This window comes from Leptonychotes weddellii, chromosome 13 (assembly GCF_054177405.1).
Source record: "Leptonychotes weddellii isolate Sample4059 chromosome 13, ASM5417740v2, whole genome shotgun sequence".
Taxonomy (NCBI): domain Eukaryota; kingdom Metazoa; phylum Chordata; class Mammalia; order Carnivora; family Phocidae; genus Leptonychotes; species Leptonychotes weddellii.
In genome coordinates, this window is record NC_138381.1 from 21,459,619 (window position 1) to 21,476,851 (window position 17,233).

The window sequence follows — 17,233 nt, forward strand, 5'->3', positions numbered from 1 at the left end:
ATCAGAAAGGCCAATGATCCATATAAAATGTATTCTAAAAATTTCAAATTCACTTTCTCATCCCAAATTTTCATTAAATCTTGGCGCCTGGGTGGCTCAGTCAGTTAAGCGTCTGCCTTCGGCTCAGGTCATGATCCCAGGGTCCAGGGATCGAGTCCCTGCTCGCTTCTCCCTCTGCCTGCCACTCTCCCTGCCTGTGTTCTCTCTCTCACTCTCTCTCTCAAATAAATAAATAAAATCTTTAAAAAAATTTTTTCATTAAATCTGCAACTGATTTGCAGTTCTTTTCTAAGCTCAAGATTTACAATGATGGCACTTAGCTAAACAGAGAAGCTTCTACTTAGGCACTCCCACCTCAAAAATAAAAAAATTAAGATGTAATATCTCTTTAAAGCAACCTCACCCAAAAACCTGGAAAGCAAAGAAAAAGCCACTTCTATTAACAGACTCACAAAATGTTATATCAATTTTCTCTAGAAAGGCTTTTAGTTTTAATTCCAACGACTTAAACCTACATAATTCATTACCACCTTTAGACCTAAAAATACTGCAAATCGTAAATGCTCAGCCTGCTTGTATTACTCTGATCTGTAACAAGCCCTTTTAAGAAAACAAAATCATAACTTATGAAACATTAACAGAATATCGTATTTTAAAATATTAATTATATCATTTACAACTTGAAATGTCATATATTAAGCATATCAGAACTTTTCAAAAGACAAAATAAGAAGTCCTTAGCAGAAAAAGAAAAGTTACACATTAGAACTTCCTACGCTGTATTTCAACTGAAATACATTTAGTCTCGGTACAACAAGGCAAAGGCAATTTATGAAATCCACAATAAAATTTATTCCGATGCAATGTTCTAAATCTGGTTAGTTTTTGAAAGTATGCATTTCTTTATTTTCTCCTAAGGCTACATGGTCTCTTCCAACAAAAATACTGAACCTATTTTTTAAAACCCACATAATCGAACTGCTATCGAGACTAAAAAGATGCTAATTCTGGCAAAAGTCAAAGGTTGTTAACAAATTAGCCAAGATTACATGCCTTTAGAAAATTAATTCAGACTAATTAAAATGATTCCACATTATCTTGTATTTATAATTCCGGAATAACCCGCAGTTTCACCTTAAACTATGGTGCAAAAATTAAAGGCATTAAGAAACTAAATTGAAAATAATCAGAAATAAATATATTCATTAAAAAAATTTTTGCTAGGGTTTTCAGGGGGGAAAATAGCTATCAATCATCAACAGAGTTTTTAAAAACCTCCCCATACCCGCAAAGAAATCTTTCAAGTTAACCAAACACACCCATTTCTTTGAAAATCTTGCCTGAGAAATTATAACCCCAGTTTGGGGCATGTGATGGAGCCACCGCCCTACATCCTACACCAATTTCACTCTCAGTACTTGTAGTCCTAGCAATAAAATAATCCATGTCTTTTATTTTTTTATTAGGAGTGGGTGGGGCTGGGGGTGGCGGTCAGTCAGGTGCTGAGAATGCTTCCCGCATACCGCCATCACCTACAATACTCAAAAAAGTGAGTAAACACATCAAAGCCAGAAACAAAAACTGGAATGACACAATCAGGAAGGGAAAGTAAAGGACAAAGAGAAAACAAAAATTTCCTTGAGAAAAGAAATTAAGGCAGGCCATTTACAACTTTCATTTACACCTAAAGCGACCACACTCCAGCCTACCCAGCGCGCTCGGCTGGGGCGGACAGTGAAACTACTCAAGAACAACAAAGAGAAGCGGCAGCCGCAGCAGGAGTACGGGTCCGAGTTTAACTTGATTCCGCCACACAACGCAAGGGGAATTCAGGGCCGGAGGACCGGGCCCGGAGCCCGAGGGACGCGAGGCCCCGCGGCCCCGCCGGCCCTGCGTTGGGGCCGCCGGCCGGGCCCGTCAGGGAGCCGCGCTCGCTCTCCCGGCGCACCCGCCGGCCTCCCGCTCGCTCCCTGCCGCCGCCGCCGCCGGGAGCCCGCCCCGGGGCGGGGAAGCCGCGGGCGGGGTGCGCGGGCCCGGCCGGGGGAAGGGGAGGGGACATGGCGCGTTACCTGGGTTCGGGCGATGGCGAGGAGTGTCCGCTCTCCCGCCGCGTATCGTCCGCGGGGGCGCCGGGCCCGTCGCTCCCCCGGCGGCCCGGAGCGCTCCTCGGTCCCCGCCCCGCCGCGTCCGGGCCAGGCCGCCCCTCCTCGGCGCCGCGCCACAGTCCGCGCGGGCCGCCTCGAGCTCCCGGGCCGCCCCGCGGCGGGGTGCCTCTCTCGCTGGACCCCGGCTCCCCTCACCCGCTCCCGCCGCCCTGGGCGGCCGTGGAGTTAAGGGGAGGGCGGGAAGGGCCTCCCGAGGAGAGCGGGCGGGCGCGAACGCGGGCTCCGCCACCCGAGCCGCTCCGTTACCGCAGCGGCGACGACGACCAGGGCCGTGTTGTTGCTGCCAACTTGTCGAAAGGACACTGAGCATGCGCGAACGGAGACCACATCCGGGTAATTTCAGGGTTCGGCCCTTCCCCCCCCAACCCCGCAGCTTTCCTTTCTCCCGGCTGCCCCCGCCTCCCGCCCGGAGTGACGGGAGGATCGCTCTGCGCCTGCGCCCGTGAGGCAGCGCCAGTCGGTTGGCTGCCCAAGAGTCCGGTTGTGGGCTCCGGCACTGACTGAGGGCGCTGCCCTACAAAGGCTGCTTGGAGGGAGTTCATCAGAAAAATTGGCATCCCTCTGCAGTAAAGTACTCAAGCAGCGCGGGAGAGCTCGGAGTAGAGTGGGCGTCCAGTAAGTGTTTATAAATAGCGATCAGCCGGCCCTTGTGTTTTGAGGACCTGCGGGCACAAAAATTAGGCTTGGACAGCCAGCTCCAGGGTGAAGGTGGTTGTAGCGGTTTACTTTGGGAAGAAACTGGCAATGGCCGCACCTTCCCTTTCCACCCGCCCTGGATCACTAGATCCAAAGGTGTTTAAACTTGCCAAATCCCTTTTGGGCTTAAGAGATGCACAGGAGAGTCAAGGAATCACACATTTAAGAGTCTGGTCAGGTGTTACGAAAAGTGAGTGGAAGAGATTTAGGTGGAACCTCAGAGTTGGAAGGGACCTTCAAGGACCTACAACACACCTGTTAACTAGGTTGGTAAACTCTGCTTTTGAATTAATACTTCATTTGAAAGTTTTCCAAGATGCATGCATTTCTTTAATATTTAAAAAGTTTCAGAAAACACATACTAATTATATATTTTTAAATTTTTATTTTATTTTTTGCTACCACCTAGAAAATACTTCCGTTGGGGGGATCGCATGAAAACTAATTACTGGGAAGTTCTAAAATCATTTAAGTCTGGTCACCCTCCTACCTTTCACACACAGTGTCCTACCCCCTACTCCCATGCTGTCTTCCCCACCATCACATCCTGTGCTCTTACCTCTTCTACTAGAAAGCCTCCACAAGTGTCATCTTCACTGGTAATTACTCCTGGGGTTCAGGAAGACTTTCCAAGACTAGTTTTAAGGTAATTCATTTACAGAACTTCCATTGCTATATGTACTATTTAATAAAATTGTTCAGCTTGAGAAATCACCTGAGGACAGAGCGTCCTCTTTCAAAACTGTCCTCCCACCTGACAGAACAAAGTAAAACTCTCACCCATTACTTAAGGTGCATCAACTCAAGATGTATTTTTTTTTTTTTAAGAGAGAGAATGAGGGCGGGGAGGAGCAGAGGAAGAGGGCAAGAGAACCCCAAGCGGACTCCATGCTGAGAGTGGAGTCCAATGCGGGGCTCGAACCCACAACCCTGAGATCATGACCTGAGCTGAAATCAAGAGTCCAACACTCAACTGACTGAGTCACCCAGGCACCCAACCCAAAATGTAAAAACCTCCAGGGAAATTCAAAGGGACAATTCAGAAATTGGTGTCTGTGATGAGAAAGTGAATGATCTGAATGAATGGGTTATAAATTCTTTTGCAAGTCAGGTGGTTTCCAGTTCTTTCCTGTCAACAAAATTGAAGGAAGGTCTAACTAGGTGATTTGGTAATAGATCAACATGTGGTTTCTAGGCAGTATACCTCAAAAGGAGTTAAAAGTAACATTGCTATAGGGACATCTGGGTGGCTCAGTTGGTTGAGCATCCAACTCTTGATCTCAGCTTAGGTCTTGATCTCAGAATCATGAGTTGAAGCCCCACCTTGGGCTCCACATTGGGTGTGTGTGGAGCCAACAGTAACATCGCTGTAACTAAACCTCTTCCATCGCCATCTGTGTTAGTTATTTATTACTGTATAATAATTTAACCACAAATTTAGTTGGGTGCTCTGCAAGATCACAGAATGAAGTTTGCCTGGGAAAGGAATGCACTTCCAAACTGTTCTTGGCGGCATTCAGTTACCTGCTGGCTGCAGAACTGAAGGCCTTAGTTCCTTGCTCACTGTCAGCTGGAGGTCCCTTCAGTTCTTTGTCATGTGGCCCTCTCCATAGGGAGTGGAAGCTTACTTACAATATGGCAGCTTGCTTCTTCAAAGCCAGCAAGGGGGAGAGTCTCCGTGTAAGACACTGGTAACAACCTTATGTAACACAATCATGTATGCATAATCACATACATCCTGTCACCTTTGCCATACTCAATTGGCCAGAAGCAAATCACAAGTCCCACCCTCACTCAAAGGAAGGAGACCACACAAGGGCACAAATGCCAGGAGGCAGGGATCGTGTGGGGCCACATCAGAGTCCACTACACCATCTATTTATTTATGCAAATAATAATCCATGCAACCCCAACCTCCCCAGAATTTCTCTTCAGGTTGTCTTCACTTTCTTGCTTAAAGGAAACCTGACTTTCCCCCTGGAACAGTGCGTCCCCTGCACCCTCCCAAGTAGTGGCAACTGTGTTTTTGACCACAAGCCTCTCAGACTGTACCTGGAAGTGGGGTAGGTGTCCTCCTTGCTCCTCAATAGACCATCCCCTTCTCCCCCTACTAATCTGCAGCTTTAAATCTTGTTATCCAGAACCCCTCATCGTCCCTTCCATTTCTCTTCATATTTTCACCATTTGCTCCTGTCAGTCACTCCAATACCACTTCTGTCTTAATCCTAGGTGCTTTTAATGTACATGTGGGTGATCTTCCCAATACCCTGACCTCTTGGTTCTTTGACTTCTCCTCCAGGGATTTTGTCCTACCCTAACTCAGCCACTCACTCCCATGGGCATAATCACAGGAGGAAGCCTTATCAAACTTGGCAACTTCATCATAATCATGATTTCAAACATCTTAGACTCTGAACACCATCTCATATTTCCAAATTTTGTTGCAGCGATTGTTCAAAGTACATATCCACTCTCACCCATCCTTACCCAGCTTAAACCCCTGGCCAATCACTGCATCACTCCCTTGCACACACCCTCAACCCCAGTACTTTCTTCCCCATTGCTGTGTGTGCTCGGCAAAACCACAATCCTGATCAAGCCAGCTCACCTACTCCACACCAGCACCCCTGCATCTGAAAGTGGTTAAAGAAAAACACAATCACGCTAGTGAGTTTCACTTTAATTTCATCACTCTTAACCTCCAATGGGCCATTAGTGCTGCTCCAGAATCCCACTTCCCTCCTCTGTTCTTCTGGATTTCATACCTCTCTGTCCTCTAACCTACACCTCCTTCCCTTTCATCCTCATTTCTCAGTTAACAACTTGCTTCCTTTTTCATTGGGAAAATTGAAGCAATGAGATAAAAATCTCCACAGAATCCCATGATCTCATCTACCCATACCCATATGCCAACATCTATAACCTCTTCTCCACCTTACCCTCCATTATGTAGTTGAATTTTCCATGCTCCTAGCCAAAGTCAGTCCCTCTGCTAAGGTAACAAATCCCAATCTTGGCTTGCCTAATCTTATCAGTGCTTCCCTCTATGCTGGGTCATTCCCCTCAGCTTATAAGCAACTGTTATTTCTCCAATCATACAAAATCTCTTTGACCCATTTCCACTGTCAGCTACTGCCCCATTTCTCTACTTCAATTCCAACAAAACTTCTAAAAGAGTTTTCTATACTTTCTGTCTCTAGTTCTCCCCCCTCTGTAGCAGAATACATGCTATATGATACAATTTATACAAAGTTCAAAAACATGCCAAATACAATGCCTATGATAGGACCATATACATATGTAATAGAATCATAACAATGCACACAAGGTTACATATGTGGCATATTTTAGGTATCCCGCTGAGCAGGTCCCACCCTCTCTTAAAGCAACTTCATTCATGCTTTCCATCCTTACCACTCTATCAGAACTATTCAAGGTCAACAATGAACTTCATATTGCCTAAGTCCAATGATCTATTCACAATTCTCATCTTAATTGACCTGTCTGTAACAGCTAACACAGCTAATCACTTGATTCACCTTTTTTTTTTTTTTAAACCATATAATCTCAGTTTTCCTCCTTCATCACTGGTCCCTCTTTCCCTGTCTTATTTCTTCTTTGTTGATTCTCTTTTCCCAGACCTAGGGAATGACAATGACCTAGGGCTCATTGCTTGGATTCTTCTCTTTTATATCTATACTCATTTCATTGGTGATCTCATTAAGTCTCCTAACTTTCAGTACCATCAGAGATATATGATATCATCATATATGATGACATTTCCAAATTTATATATTCAGCCCAGACATCTCATCTGAACTCCAGATTCTGATACCCAGCAGTCTAGTATACATCTCAAACTTATGCCACAAACTGAAAAAAAAATATTCTCCCTCAAACCTGTTCAACCCACCGATTTTCCTATCTCAGTTGATGACAAGTCCATCCTGCAAATTTACAGATCAAAAACCCTAAAGTCATGCTGGACCTCCCTCTTTCTTTTATATCTCATGTCTAGTTCGGATTCAGAGCATCCCTTACCATCTCCACTGCTATCTCCTGGTCTGAGCCACCACCATCTCATGTTTGGATTAGTCTTCTAAAAGCTCTCCCTGCTTTCAGTCTTACCCCTTAGAGTCTGTTCTCTACATAATAACCAGAGTGATCCTCCTAAAACATAAGTCAAATCATGTCACTCCTCTGCTTAAATCCTTACAATGGCTCCTCATTTCACTCAGTGTAAAAGTCTTTGTCCTTACAGTAGTCTACAGGGTTCTATAAGATCTGGACCACCACCCCACCCCATCATTACCTTTCTAATCTCATCTCCTGTTATTCTCCTGGATGCATCTGCTGCAGCCTTACTAACGTCCTTTATTGATCCTAGAAAATACCAGCCACATTCCTGAGTTAGGGCCTTTGCATTGGCTCTTCCGTCTGCCTGGCACATATTTCACCCAGATATCTGCAGTGCTAACTCCCTAACCATCTTTAGCCAAATGTCATCTTCTCAATGAGGCTGACCCTAACCTTTTTAAAATCACAACTTGGGACGCCTGGGTGGCTCAATCCATTAAGCGTCTGCCTTCGGCTCAGGCCATGATCTCAGGGTCCTGGGATCGAGTCCCGCATCAGGCTCCCTGCTCTGCAGGGACCCTGCTTCTCCCTCTGCCTCTCTCTCTGTCTCTCATGAATAAATAAATAAAATCTTTAAAAAATAAATAAATAAAATAAAATCACAACTCATTTTGAACCCTATGCTACACCCCAGATCCCTCTTACCCTGCTCTATCTTTCCTCATAGCTCTTCTAATATGCTGTATTATTTACTTATATTTATGTTTATTGCCTATTATCTATTACCCCCACTAGAATGTAAGGTCCATGAGGGCATGGATTTGTCCCATAATGTTTACTAATATATCCCAAGTGACTAGAGTTACTATTGACAAATAGGAGGTGCTTGATAAATATTTGTTGAATAAATGAACAAGGTGTTTCATGCTTCTATCCATAAACAATGAAAACTAGAGATAGAGTTGATCTGAACTGTATCTTATTCCAGCAAAAAATATTCTAAATTTTAATTTTAACAGTTCATCAAAACTTATAATATTTTATGTTGTTTATACCAAGTAGGTATTCAAAATAGCATTTTTTAAAGATTTTATTTTTTAGAGAGAGACAGAGAAAGAGTGAGCACAATGGGGGACCAGAGGCAGAGGGAGAAGCAGACTCCCCCCTGAGCAAGGAGCCCTACTCAGGGCCCGATCCCAGGACCCTGAGATCATGACTTGAACCAAAGGCAGACAATTAACCAACTGAGCCACCCAGGCGCCCCTCAAAATTATATTAATAATACAGTCAAGATGAATGTTTTAAACTTAGTGACTCAAAGATTTTTTTTTAATTTTTAGGGAAATATGATAGGGTGATCAATAAAAGACTTTCCAGCCTAAACTCTCCTATTATAATGTTTAGGGGCAAGTGGAATGGAAATACAAGATAAGGAGAAAAAGAGTGATATAGAATTTCTTTTTAAGAAAAGCTTGTTCATGTATTTTTTAAATGGATGATAGGTACATTATGATATTTAGATTCCCTTGGATACACTTACAGAATGATGTAACAATCTTATTTTAAAATGCCAATACTTATTATGCCAGAAATAACAAACTTTGCCATTATTTAAACTTAAGATGAAACATTTGAGATATGACCTTTAAAAGTACAAGAAAAAACATGGTTTCTCAAATTTCTTTTAAGAGACATGCAAGCAAGAAATTTTGAAGACCACAGTCCCAAAGCACTCCAAGCGACCTAAGCTACCACCTTTCCTGAGACTTCTTCAGGTGAAACATCTCAATCCTATATCCATCTCTGAGCTGGGCAGGCAAAGGCTTGAAAGCTTTCTTTCCCTTTTGTTTTCTTTGATGGCTCACCTCCCTGACTTGGAGCTTCTCCAGGGTAAGGAGAATATAGAGCTTTTGCCTTTTCATTCCAGAGGTGGGGACAGAGAGCTCCCACCTCCAGCCCTGCCCAGTAAGGAAGAAATAGAAAAATTTTTAATACGGAAGTGACCTAGCAATTGACAGCTCCAGACGTGAGTTAGCATCATGACATTTCAGAGTTAACCCAATGTTTTTAAAAAAGAATCTAAGTTGCCCTTGAAAATCATTTAACATTGATTAACCTAAACACTATAAGCATTTCCCACATTCCTAAAGCACTATAGTAAACTCTGTCATCTCCTTTGACTTAAAGTGCAGAAAATTAGGTTTGAGGGTGATTGATGTGCATTTGACTCTCAAGTGATGTGTTCTTTCAGCTTTATAGGAGGCCAAAGACTTGATGAAGAAAAGAGCAGATGCATAGAGCCAATGCTCCATTTTATTTATTTATTTTAATGTACTGAAAACTATAATAACTGCTATCCATGCCAGATCCAGCAAGGGCCACAAAGGCAGCTGTGGACAGAATCCCAAGGGTAGGGAAGGGGTGGAGGCAGGAAGGAAGGAATTAGGTGGGAGAGGAAGGGAAATCACAGCACACCTTTGTCTGGCCACAGTCCTCGAAGTAGTAACAGAGACCAAGAGGCAGCTGAAAGCAAGGGACAGGAGCAGTACAAACCCCTCTGTCAGCCCTAACCATTCATGCAATGCGCATTTTATTCAATACTTACCAGGTACAAATTACTAAGGGATTCAGAGATAAATTTACTGTAGTCCATGCCCTTGAGTAGCTCCCAGTCTAGTGGGGCAAGAATGAAGTATTAATAGATCATTCTGATGATGTGGACATGGAATACTGTGAGGAAAAAAGAGAAGGAGCAACCTAATCTTGCCTGCGGGAGTTCAGAAGCCTTCACAAGAAAGTGACATTTGAACTGGACTTTGAGGTAAAGTAGGAGTTTGCCAGTAGAAAAGGACTGAGTGAAGACTTTCAAGGCAGAGAAAACAGCCTATGGATATGAAAGTGGTTGGTGTGTTTGTAGAATGGTTGAAAAAAGAATTCAATATATAGCCATGGATATACTTGCCATATACAAACAAAACAACACACAATATACCACTTATAAGAGGGTACACATTATAACATTGTTTGCCATAACAGGCTGTTGGAAAAACTCAAATGTTTACCCAAAGGAGACTGGATAAAATAAATTATGGCACATCCATACAATGAAATACTATATAGCTATGATTAAAGTGGTGATTTTCACTGTACCCTTATGGAAAGATCTCAAAGGTTTACTGCCAAATGACAATATGAAGTCCAAAACAATGTGTATATTATGCTATCTTTTCTGTTAAAAAGAAGGAAAAATAATATGTGTTTATAACAACAATGGTTGTATGGGGTAGAGTGGGAACTGGATGGGAGGAAATTTTTCACTGTATAATTTCTTTTATTCTTGAACCGTGTAAATGCATTACCTCTTCAAAAAATTAAACTGAAACTTGATTCAAACTTGAAATTCAAAGTGACTGGAATGTATATGCTCGTCCCTCTCCTTTAAGACTCTATCAATAATCAAGGGCCCCTGGCTGGCTCAGTCGGAAGAGCGTGGGACTCTTGATCTCGGGGTCATGAGTTTGAGTCCCATGATGGGTGTAGAGATTACTTTAAAAAAATATATAAGCTAAAAAAAAAAAAAAAAAGACTCAGTGATCCTCTAGGATCCCTGATGTTTATCAGGATTGGGTGCCCTATCTTTCTGCTCTGACTAGGCTGTGAGTTCCCTGAGGACAGAGGTTCTCTTGAGGGCTTTCCACACAGCAAGTGTCAGAGAATGTTTGTTGACTGAATGCATAGAGAGAGGTAAGAGGTGAGAGGTGAGGCTGGAAAGAGATCTGGAGCCAGACTATGAAGGAAGATATGCTGATAAGTGTGGAGGACGGATATGTTTGGGTTTTTACAGTTTTACTGAGGTATAATTTACATTTATAAACTTTTTAAAATAGAGAGTTGGATGAATTTGGGTAAAGGCATACATCACACAATCCAGTTTAGAACACTGCCTTCGCTCCAAAAAACTGCCTTCTGCCCCTTTGCAGTCAAGTCAATCCCCACCCCCATATTCCTGGCCCCAGGCAACCACTGCCATGCTTCCTGTTTTTAAGGTTTTGGTTTTTCCAAAATTCCATATAAATGGAATCTTACAACACGTAATTTTTTGCATCTGGATTTTTTCACTCCGCGTGATGTTTTTGAGATCCAGAATGTTCCTGTGTATATCAGTAGTTAGCTCCTTTTTATTGTTCAGTAGTATTCCATTGTGTGTATATGCAAATCCATAGAAACAGAAAGAAGATTAGCAGATTAGTGGTTGTCCGGGGATAGGAGGAGGGGAACTGAAAGACACGGGTTTCTTTTTGAGGTAATGGAAATGTTCTGGAATTAGTGCTGATGGTTGTACAACACTGGGAATATATTAAAAGAGACTGAGTTGTACACTTTAAAATAGTTAAAACATGTGCACCTGAAACTAATGTAACGTGTGTCAACTATACTTCAATAAAAATTAATAAATAAACAAATAAATAAAATGGTTAAAATTCATAGAAACAGAGAGTCAAATGGTGGTTACCAGGGGCTGGGGGAGACATGAGGAAATGTTGGTCCAAGGGTACCAACATCCAGTTATAAGATGAGTAAGTTCTAGGGACCTAACATGTAGCATGGTAACTTTAGTTAACAAGACTGTATTATATACTTGAAAGCTGCTGAGAGAGATCTTAAATATTCCCACCACCTAAAAAAAATTGTCATTATGTGAGGTGAATGATGTGTCACTAACCTTATAATGGTACTCACTTCACAATGTATACTTGTACCAAATCATCATGTTGTATACCTTAAACTTACACAATGTATGTCAATTATATCTCAATAAAGTTGGGGGAAAATAAAATGAATAAAATGGTAAATTTTATGTTATATAAATTTTATCTTAAAAACTTACATTTTGGGGCACCTGGGTGGCTCAGTCGGTTAAATGTCCAACTCTTGATTTCAGCTCAGGTCATGATCTCAGGATCCTGAGATTGAGCACTGAGTCAGGCTCCACATTCAGCGGGGAATCTGCTTGAGATTCTCTCCCTCTTCTCTGCCCCTCCCTGCTTGTGTTTTCTCTCTCTCTCTCAAATAAATAAATAAATATTTAAAAACAAATAAACAACCAAAACTTAACATTTTAGGTAAGCATCACTAGCAAGGTTACTAAGCAAATAGTCCTTGGAGGCAGGCTGACTTGGTTCAGGTCCCCATTTTACTCCTTACTAGCTTTTTTTTTTTTTTTTTAAGATTTTATTTATTTATTTGACAGAGACACAGCGAGAGAGGGAACACAAGCAGGGGGAGTGGGAGAGGGAGAAGCAGGCTTCCTAAGGAGCAGGGAGCCCGATATGGGGCTCGATCCCAGGACGCTGGGATCATGACCCGAGCCGAAGGCAGATGCTTAACAACTGAGCCACTCAGGCGCCCCACTCCTTACTAGCTTTTAGACAGTGGACAAATCATTCTCACCACACCCAAATGCTGGCCCTGCACACTATACTTGCCCAAATCAGGAAACCTACATGGTTTGCCTCCTCCTGAATCTGGCCCTGGTGTTTCAGTACATAAGAGAATGTCCTTATTCTTAGTAAGTCCTCACTGAAGTATTAAGGGGACAGGCAGACCTGTGTGTAGAACTAGCCCTCCATTAGTTCCAAAATAATATATAAGTAGAGAGAAAAATGTTAACAATTGGTGAATCAGGGTAAAGGATATGCAGAAGTTTTTGTACTATTCTTATAAGTTTTCTGTAAGACTGATTTCTTTTTCTTTTCTTTTTTTTTTTTTTTTACTTTTTAAGTCACTTGCCCATGTAATGAAGTTCCTTTAATAGGAGAGCTGGAATCCGAACCCTCTGCGGCCTCCAGCCCTCTGTACAGAGTGCAGTGTGGAGCTGTCCTGCAGCCCAGAGCTGAAGCCAAGACCCTGAAGGGCCTCCTGACCAGGTGCCTCTGAAAGGAAGTGGCCCAGGTACCATCAAACAGCGTTTCTTCCACTTGAACATGATCTTTAACATGATCGTGCAGATTCTGATTCAGTGACTCCAAGGTAGGAGTGGAGCATCCACATCTCTAACAGGCTCCTAGAGGAGGTGATACAGCTGGTCTCTGGACCAGAGTTCTAGAGGCAAGACCCTGGACCCAAGAGTCCAGACCTCTAGGGCCTCAAATGCACAGTTCCCTGAGGAGGGGGATGGGAAGGAACACTAACTGATTTAGGAGGCAGTCCACACTGGCAATGCCACCTACTTCCAGTGCTTTTCAATGCTAAGCTCTGCTTTCTTTTTTCCAACCTGCCTTCGTTCGGGAAACATGCAGAGTGAGCCTGCTGGGTGCCATGCTTTATTTCGGGTGAGGAACTGGATGGCGACGAACATTAATTGAACCACCTAGAATTTATCCAGCCTTTCTGTTCCCCTAGTAGACTCCTAATCAGCCTTAAAACTACACAGTTTGTGGTCCAAACAAGTGAATGTGGCATCTGTCTCACTCGGTGTCACAGGCACAAGAGGGAACATTGCAGGGAGGAGCGTGCTGGAAATAACAATTTCATCAAAGGCAAAAACAAAACGTTTCTTAAAAAGGTCGAGTTGGCATCCTTTTAGTGATAAAAGAATCTGATAATGAATATTTGTCCAAAGGGTTTGAGCTTTCAACTCTGAGGGGGAAAACATCTTATCCTAACATCACCAAAATCTTTTCTTATTTTTAGGGCATTTTTCTCGGAAGACAGCCTTGAGGAAAGTAATTAACTTTACCTTGGATGAAAATTGCAGTTACTCTTTTCTTTTAAAGGGTTCAAGGATAATCAAGTGCCACCTTTTCAGGGGTGGAAATGAGGAATTTGAAGGAGAAGAAAGATGCTGTGCGCGTTTGAACAGCCCTTACCCGGCATCTGCTCCTCGGGAACAGGCTGTGTGAAGGATGCACGACGCTGGTTCCAAGACTCAGCCTTGCCGCCCCCTCCTCCAGGAAAAGGTGCCCCGCCGAAGCTCCCAAAACACCTGCCTTTCCCTTGCCCGCAGTGGCTGTTGCCACCTCCCCTCTCTGCTGTTTTCTCTTCCCCTTTCCCTTGACTGGTGGACTTTCACTTCCCGGGCCCTTCTGACAAGCTGCACCCAGCTGCTGCCTTTGAACTGTCCCCACGCTTCCTGCCCTCCGCCCCCTGCCGCCCACGCACGGTGACCCCCGTGTGGGGAGCGCTGCTGCCCACGGAGCCTCCTCCCCGGCCGGGCCCCCTGCGCCCCCGCGCGCGCGCGCGCGCGCGCGTCTGTTATCGGCAAGGAAGTGAGAACTCCACAGCCTCCGCAGGCAGCCCAGGCCACTGGCGGCCGTGGCTCTCTCTTCCCGCCCGCTCTTCAGGGAAGCTGGCTCCGGGGTCGGCTCCCAGTTCGTTCAACAGTACCACCGATCCCGTCTACGAAAGAGGCCCTGGCTCCGAAGCGCCTCTGCAGCCCGGATGCCCGGCCGGCCCTCTCCAGCTCACAGATGGCTGGCCTGGCAGGGGCGCTGCGAGTAGGTCTGAACTTGACCGAGGCCACGCGGGTTAGTTAGAATGCCGGGCCTGACTCCTGGGCACGGGTTGTTTGTGGAGGGTTTGACCCAAAGGCCCAGGAGTGCAGGCTTGTGCCGTCCTCCTCTACAGCCTGCCCTCCATTCTCACGGCTCCCCCCAGGAGCAAGTCCCAACTGATTCCTCAGCCAGGGAGAAGGCCACGTGGACAAAACCAGGCCCGGGGCCCAGGGTTTGCCTGCCCTGCTTCCCTCCCTCCCTCCCTCCACCATTCCACGTCTCACCCAGAGGCCCAGCTCTCCCCTACCAACCACTCCAGCCCAGCTGATCTCATCCAAAAAGCCACAAGCCACCCTTCTGGCCCTTGATTTCCTAGTGTCCTGTCTGTTTACATTCTACTTCATTTGCAGACAGTAGCACAGAGATAGAGATTAGGGATGGGCTTTGGAGTCAAATGAGCTCGTGCTCAAATCCTGGGTCCATTGCTGTGTGCCCCTGGGCAAGCTACTGAAACTTTCTTGGCTTTAATTACTTCCTCTATAAAAGTAGGTATAATCACACTTGTTGAAAATGTTATTTCCCTGAGCATTAAAGGAAAATTTTCTCATCCAACAAAAATTTACTGGTGTCTACTATTTACCAGGCACTTACTGTAGAGGAGGGTATGGTGGTGTACAAGACAAACTCCTTGTCCTCAAAGTACTTAACGTTCTGGTGGGCGACAGACAGTAAACATGTAGCCAAACAAATCATTTTAGTGATAATTGCTATTTTAAGAAAAGACCATAGAGAGTGATTAGATTAGGAGAGGTACGGAGCAGTATTTTAGATGGGGTGACTCAGGAAGGATGTCTGAAGAGGTGACATTTGAGCAGGGATCTGAATGATGCAAAGGAGTGAGCTGTGCAAACATCTGGGGAGAGCAGGTGTAAAGATCCTGAAGCAGCAATGAGGTCGATGTGTTCACAGAACAACAGTAACACCCGTGCAGCTAGGGTAGGGTACGAGAGAGGAGCAAGGTAGGAGTTAAGATCAGAGAGGTAATACGTGAGGAGAAGGTTTCGCATGTAGTCAGTGCTCCATAAATTCTAACTATTCTTCAGGGTGTCTTATTTTCCTAACAAGGCTGTATGCTCCATTCACTGAACAAATATTGACTGTGTGCCTACCAGATGTCAGGCGGTGCGCTACAAGATAGGAATATGAAAATGAACAAGACAGATGTGGGAGAGGAAAGTAAGAAAATGAGCAGGGTGCCGGGGAGGGTCAGAGACAGCTGAGGCTCCCCTCCTTCGAGCTGAGGGGCTGAACTTAGCTCAAGGGCATCCTGATGCTTGCCGTGCTATTGTACAGTACTGGCCAGGAAAGTGCCCAGGGAATCATTCTTTGAATATTAAGAGATGGAAAAAGAGATACAGGGTAAATATGAACCAAAAAACCTCCAGAGTAGCAATTTTAATATCACCCAAAATAGACTTTCAGGTGGAAAACATCATAAGGGACAAAGAAGACTTTATATGCAGTGGAAGTCAAATGAATGACTCAATTAGTGAGCTCAGTCTAATAAAAAGCTTTGTACTTAACAAATAAAGAATATACATCTTTTTCAAGAATATATGGGAGACTCCAAAGATCAGTCACCTACTAGTCATGCACCTCAGTAAATTTTAAAAAATCAACATCATACAGCCCATGTTCTCTATCACAATACAATAAATTTGGAAATCATTAACAAAAGAATAGCTTCAAGGGACCCCTGGGTGGCTCAGTAGGTTAAGCGTGGTCTCTTGATTTTGGCTCAGGTCATGATCTCAGGGTCCTGGGATTGGGCCAGCATCGTGGTCAGGCTCTGCTCCACTGGGAGTCTGCTTTTCTCCTTCTTCCTCTGCTCCTCCCCCCACTTGCTCCCTCTTTCTCTCTAAAATAAATAAATAATTTTTTTTTTTTAAGAATAGGTTCGGGGCACCTGGGTGGCTCAGACAGTTAAGTGTCTGCTTTCGGCTCAGGTCGTGGTCCCGGGGTCCTGGGATGGAGCCCCTCATCAGGCTCCCTGCTGAGTGGAGAGGCTGCTTCTCCCTTTCCCTCCACCTGCTGCTTGCCTTGCTTGTGTTCTCTCTCTCTCTGTCAAAAATAAAATCTTTTAAAGAAATAAAAAATAAATAAAAGAATAGTTTCAAACTCCTAAAAATCTGGAGATGTAAAAAATACTACTAAATATTAGAATAAAGAGATTATAATAAAGGAAATTACAAAATATAATGAAAGTACCATGTGTCAAAGTGTACATAAGGTAGTAGTTAAAGGGGATTTGTAGTGTTATATACATTTATTTAACAAATAAGAAATATTGAAATCAAATGAGCTAAGTGTTCAGTGCAAAACCCCAAAGAAATAAGCAGGAAGGAAATAACAAAGATATGGCAAAAATCAATGGTGTGAGGTGCTGGGGGAGCGGGGACAAAAGCAATAAATATGAATAACAAAATCAAAAGATGATTTTTAAAAAATCCCATCAAAACAATGAATCATGGAACACTACATCAAAAACTAATGATGTAATGTATGGTGATTAACATAATAAAAAAAATCCCATCATAAGATCAGTAAGAAGCAGGAAGATATACAAGTAAACAGAACACAAAATTAAAAGGGAAAAATAATTTACAGGCAAAATAGGTGTTTTTAAAAAGATTATGAACTGGAGGGTATGTGCTCTGGTAAGCGCTGTGAATTGTGCAAGACTGTTGAATCTCAGATCTGTACCTCTGAAACAAATAATGCAATATATGTTAAGAAAAAAAA

The 17,233-nt window shown here is 43.6% G+C and overlaps 2 protein-coding genes and 1 long non-coding RNA gene across 8 annotated transcripts in view; 1 reads left to right on the forward strand and 2 right to left on the reverse strand.

The window, feature by feature from the left end:
* SMAD4 (SMAD family member 4) overlaps positions 1-11,936 on the reverse strand; it is a 70,309-nt gene extending 58,373 nt beyond the window's left edge. For 2 of the 4 annotated variants that reach the window (XR_014139590.1, XM_081801199.1), the window contains exon 1: positions 2,070-2,361. The gene's annotated coding sequence lies outside the window, so the exon portion shown is untranslated. Of the gene's footprint in view, positions 1-2,069; positions 2,363-11,826 lie in introns of those variants that run through there. The other 2 variants (XM_081801200.1, XM_081801202.1) reach the window with 2 other exon arrangements.
* Positions 1-17,233, reverse strand: part of ELAC1 (elaC ribonuclease Z 1) — a 470,823-nt gene that overhangs the window by 424,408 nt on the left and 29,182 nt on the right. The gene's annotated exons all lie outside the window — the stretch shown is intronic.
* On the forward strand, positions 2,373-17,214 carry LOC115941421 (uncharacterized). 3 transcript variants are annotated; one of them, XR_014139592.1, is made up of 4 exons: positions 2,527-3,507; positions 8,628-8,713; positions 12,721-12,890; positions 13,715-17,214. It is a non-coding gene; the product is annotated as an uncharacterized LOC115941421 (long non-coding RNA). The 3 variants fall into 3 exon arrangements; XR_004076172.2 differs by lacking the exons at positions 2,527-3,507; positions 8,628-8,713 and adding an exon at positions 2,373-2,498; XR_004076171.2 differs by lacking the exon at positions 8,628-8,713 and having other exon boundaries at positions 2,532-2,780.